The 5,944-nt window shown below is 36.4% G+C and overlaps 1 long non-coding RNA gene across 1 annotated transcript; it reads right to left on the reverse strand.

Moving 5' to 3' along the window:
* Positions 1-362: 362 nt before the first annotated feature.
* LOC110709447 lies at positions 363-4,929 on the reverse strand. Its single transcript, XR_002508942.1, has 2 exons — positions 4,155-4,929; positions 363-4,031 (listed from the first exon to the last, which is right to left on the reverse strand). It is a non-coding gene; the product is annotated as an uncharacterized LOC110709447 (long non-coding RNA).
* Positions 4,930-5,944: the final 1,015 nt, after the last annotated feature.

Below are 5,944 nucleotides of genomic sequence, written 5' to 3' on the forward strand. Positions count from 1 at the left end.
GATTGTTGGACGGTCTCTTCGCCGTCTGAGCTCCCGGATTCACTACTACATTTTTTATCTATTGCAACCCCCAAATCCGTTGCATTAGGCGTCAAAATCCGTGGCATTAGGCCTAATGCAACGGCCATGTACCGTGGCATCTGCTGACGTTGTAGTAGGTCTAATGCAACGGCATATGACACCTAATGCCACGACTCCCCTGATCCGTGGCAATAGACCAATACCTATTGCAACGGCATAACTTATCCGTGGCAATAGAGTACTGACTAATAATTATGATAAAATTGAACCTATTGCAACGGATGAAGCTAATTAATACAATGATAGGAGTACGTATCTACTGCAACAGATTGATCATTGGGTTTTTTTTTTTTTTTTTTTTTTTTTGTTGGGATGGAATGGTAATATAATATTAATTAGTCGGTACAAATCTAAATATACTAACATAAACAAATTAAAGTATCATTTATATATAATAATTATAATGCAAAATACGTACATTACAAAATATTACTTGCCTATTTTTGGTATGACATACCCTAGTAATAATAAATAAAAGTTAGATAATTAATTTGATCGTCCAAAATACAAATTGTCAACATATATATAAGCGGAAATATCCAAATCTTCACAAAGCCGGAACTTAAATAAGAGTCGCCAACATATATGCCCCATTTGTTAGATGGCTAGTCACTATACTTCCGCTCCATTTGACTCCCCATGCACCTACACTACGTAAAATTGAAAAAAATAAAAGAAATATAATTAAACTAAAAGAAATATAATTATAGTATATCACAGTACCTCAACCCTTTGGTTTGCAGATTTTAACACAATCAAGGAGGACAGTTAAAAACCAAGCTATACAAGTTATGTAAGGCACACATAATCAATATAACAATAACGATAAAAGAGATGCATAATCACCAGCCGGTGGGAGGAAGCAATAAGCAAAGATTTACTGAGCTTGCATGTTGTGAGAAAATTGCAAAATTTATTCCATTCTCCACTTCTGAAGCTCCCAAAGGAAATGCTTGGCCTGACAGGATTTTGAACGATTTGCTTGTATCCATCATGGTCATTGCTTCTTCCTTTTACAGAAAAATAATAGGCATGACAACACATTAAGAGATCAGTATAGATGAGCTACTTTAGATGAATTTCATGAATAAAGCAACAAAAAGATTTCTTCAACATAGAAAAAAACGGAGAACTCATTGAAAGACAGAGAATTCCATGATATAGACTGCTGATATTCTTATCAATCCATGAATACATGTGTGACGTGTTTACTATGACATGAGCCTTACTCACAAAGTCACAATAAAAGAAAGACTGTAACTATTAGGATACCCTAGCCAACTTATCTTACGATGATAAGTACAAATAATTGGAGAAAAGAAAGACTGTACACAACTAACACTTAGGGTTTGCTCATTTCACTAGGAAAAGGGTTCTGGTCTAATTTATTTAGTTCTGGACTCTAAATCTTTCTTCTGATTTGGTTGGCCTAAACTCTATATGATATAACTTTGACTCTTTACATTAGTTTATAGTTAGAAAGAACATCATGTGGGTTCTTGGCCTTCTTGCTAGATTCATCTTAATGTAAATGTTCCATCTAATTTTCATAATATTTACTACTCCCTCTGTCTCCAAATAAAAGTCTCATATGCCTTTTGCACAAGTTTTTACAAGGAGGATAGAAAAAATAAGATAATGTGGTTTGGTTGATTACAAGAGAATATAAAAAACAATATAGTAATTGAATATAATAATAATATAGTGGGCCAAGTGGGATTCGGATGATTACAAGTGAATAAAGTAATAGATAAAAGTGTAATCAGAGTATCAGACTTTCATTTAAGGACAAGTTTTGTGCAAAAAAATGAGACTTTTATTTGGGGACAACGGATGTAATAGAAAATTAAAGATACTTGGTAATATAAAAAACACAGAAACTAAAGATCAAGCATTGTCTGATTTGATCTGATTCAACAAAAATAAGTAACAAGCCTCTCAAACACTTACTCCGCATGAACTCCATAGAAATTATTTAGTTAAAAGGACCAAGCATGAACTGTTAATACTTTATAAAGCTCAGCTATGTCATAAAGATGCCCCTCACTAGCAATATTAACAAACTCATAGATGATCTGGGATTTAGCAAGCAATAAGGAACTATGAAATTAAAATAATATTTTGAGTTTTCAATTGCATTATTTGGAGAAGAAAAAGCCTTCTTCGTGGATCTACAAGTCTACATGAACAGGACATAATCTTTTTGTGACAAACAAATGATGAGTGTGGGGGAAATAAAAAGGGTAGCGATGGGCTCTGGAATATTAAACACTCTTAACAAATCATAAAAGTTATAGATATAAGATACCTCTATGGAAAACAGGTCAAGTTCTTGGCCAAGACGTCAGTGATCCCGCCGTAGAGCTTCTGCTTTGAAATGAAGGTAAGCTTTCAGATGTTCTTCATTTTCCCATGCTGTGCCATAAATCCTTTGTTGCACTGGCCTGTTTACATCTCCTCTCCAGTAAGCACCAGCAACAGATTCAAGTTCAATGGCTCTCCTATTAATACTTCCAGTAGTATCAACTCAAAATCGAAAAATCATTGTATTAATTATTTAGCAAGGCATCTCAATTACTTAAATTACACAACTTAAAATCGGAAAACGATAGAATATTTTGAAAAATCATGATTGCTCAATTTTGACTTATGCAATTCCATTATCAGCTTTAATTTGCACTATAACAAGTATAACTAATTTTGGCTAGCCCAAATGAAATCCCAATGAACAACTCTTGTTGGTAACTTTATAAGGGCTACAGGTCTCAGCAGATGTAAATCATGCAGAAGCAGTGGCATTAGAAATTTATTAAAAAGAATAGCATTTACTCCTTTTAATTGTTGTAGATATTGTCTTGTTTATCCCCCCCCCCCCACCCCCACCACTCCCAATATTCAAATCATCAGACCAATATTAAATTACAAGAAAAACATTAAAATCATAAAAATGAAGAGAAAAAAACATACCAGATCCATGACAAACTCCATAAGATTCAAAAGCAGGAGTAGCATCATAAATTGAACCCTTATACTCGGTTCCCTAACAATAATAAACTTAAACTTTTATTCAACTAGCACATCTTCTTCATTGCTAATGCATAAATTCAAAACCATCACCAACATACCTAACCTTTTCTCTCATAACTCTGCACATACTCTTTCCACCCACCTTGAACTCATACCCGTCGAGCAACTTGTATAGCAACTAGCAAGCATGGCCTCTAAGACATCAACAATGGATATGTCTACACCAATTAGCTAAGAATGTCCCTTAACTCATATTTCCTGTTTGTTATTAATATCAAGAACCTATATTAAACTACCATAGTGCAGACTAATGTATCCGAAAACATTCATTCATGAAAAATAAAAACTTTTATCAGCAACATGTCGGCAAACTTTAAATGATGCCTAATTTAAAATAGAAAGTTGGATATAGCCCAGAGTAGACAGCTGTGAAGGGCCAACTTCAAGAAGACGAACACTTAACACTCAGATCCACAAATAATTCCTACTTCCTATTATCCTACTAAACCAAACCATTGGATCAGAGTTGACAATAATTTTTTGGGTGTGCTGCAGATTAATCAATAATAACATAATAACTTTACAATCTTAACTCCTAAGACCTAAGCTATGGTTACACAAATAGACATAATAAGGAATAATTTGAAATTGTGGAGATCCATCTAGTCTGCTTAAATATTGCTAAATTAGAAACCAATCTCAATGACAATTAGTTATCAACAATACACCAGGATTAAGTCAGCTAACAATTTAAATATATATAAACATGTAGCAGACATGAAAAGCAATTACAGTAATCAATCTCAAGCAATATACATTATTCAAGATAAACATAAAAGGCTACACACAAAAAATTCAATGTGGCTACATATACCTCTTCAGAGGAACAAGACTTTCCACTATCATTTGCGCCTCGATTGAATCTGGCATATCAACAAAGGTGTGAGAAATTTAAAAATCCTAATTACATAAATTGAGGGACGAATGGAAATTTAGGACCCTAATTACATAATTAAGATGAATACAAATTAAAGGAACTGGCTTACATTCTTGCCTGATGAGCATTCCCGTTTACCAAGGCATGAGCGAAGACGTTCGTCGTTGCCTGAGCACTGCCGTTCGTCGTAGCCTAAGCATCCCCCGCCATGTCCTGCCTTCCAATTGAAATTAAGTTCATTTGTGTAAATTGGAGAAGCAATTGCGTGGGAATAATTCTATGAAGTATCAATTTATGAAGCCTGCATTCAATTAATTTACCCACACTTTATAAATTATGAGAATTGGGGAAAATGGAGAATTGAAGCAAATATGAGAATTGGGAAAATGGAGAAAACGTGTACTATGATAAAATGGGTACTGTGAGAAATGAGAATGAGTACTGTGAGAATGCATTGTGAATAGAGGGAAGTAAACACTTCAAAAATTTGGTGAAAAAAATAGAGAGAAGAAATGCGCGCTTCACTCTAAATTTTTTCATGATATAACACATACCGTTGCAATAGGTCTCATTTTTGCTAAAATAGCTAGGCTATTGCAACGGTTCTTTATAGCCGTGGCAATAGCTCTACCTCTAAGAATATTAGTGTTAAATCCGTGGCAATAGCTTACTTTATTTCAACGGTAATTAAAATACCGTGGCAATAGCCTACTCTATTGCAACGGCAATTAAAATACCATTACATTAGCCTTTATTAGGCCGTTGCATTTGGTCAAAAATGTAGTAGTGATTCCTCCAAGATCTCATTAGCACGCCCGGCTGATCATAAGGTACATCATCAACCGGAGCTTCGGCTGAGTCATCTGACTGATATTCGGGGTCTACAGCCGTCCATCTAGTCCGAGCCATTCTGTCCAGCACATGAACAGAGACGGTCGGATTTGTAAAAAAGTAAGGGTGGTCCAAACACCCCCAGATGGCATCCCTAGTCCTAGATTCAGCCGTGTCTGGTGACCGGTTGACAACTGCCCTAGGTCATGCCGTGTGTGTGTTTGGTGAGTCCATTATTCTCTAACAACCAATACAACCGGAAAAAACTCAAAAAAGTTGCAAGGGGCAGAGACGGTACCTTGAAGTTGTAAAAAACTCTGAAGCAAGTTGACTTCTCAAAGTCAGCAGCCGGAAATCTGATCTGTTGCTTGGTGATACCCCAGACGGTAGCCCGGATGTACCCTCTTCAAAGAACAATTGAAATTCTGAAGCTACCCAACCGTTTCTCTACAATGTGGCTTGAAGATACCCCAGACGGTAGTGACCGGCTATAGGTGTATTGAGAGCTAGGGAAAATAAACGGGTGGTCAGGCGGTTTTGAAGGAAATGGCTTGAAGATGCCCAGACGATAATTATTGGGTGTGGGCATATTGAAAGTAAGAGAAGAAACTTGACTAAGGTCAGGTGGTGTCTGGGAACTTTGAGCAAGGAATACTCAGACGAAAATCGGATGAGGAAAAGATGGAAGTTTTTTGGCAAAAAGGAGTAGCCGGTATCAGAGCGTTCTCTCAGAAATTCTCTCACAATAAAATTTGCAAAGTGTGAAAATGAGAGGAGGAAGGTTTCTATTTATAGAAGGAGGCAGAAGGCGAACCGTTGCCTCCCATTCAACTTCAAATTCAAATTCGAAATTCGAATTCAAAAAAAAAAAGGAGGGAAGGAGACGAACCGTCACCTTCCCAGAATGTGACACCTGTCACAGGTGCCACGTGGCAAGCCACGTCACACCTTTGAGGGGCAAATGTTTAGGGTAAAATTACCCTATGCCACGTGGCCCAATAGCATGCTGACATGTGTCAACCTCAGAGAGGCCCAAAAGGATCCAATCCTCTGCTGACACGTGGCACC

This window comes from Chenopodium quinoa, unplaced genomic scaffold (genome assembly GCF_001683475.1).
Source record: "Chenopodium quinoa cultivar QQ74 unplaced genomic scaffold, ASM168347v1, whole genome shotgun sequence".
Lineage (NCBI taxonomy): Eukaryota > Viridiplantae > Streptophyta > Magnoliopsida > Caryophyllales > Amaranthaceae > Chenopodium > Chenopodium quinoa.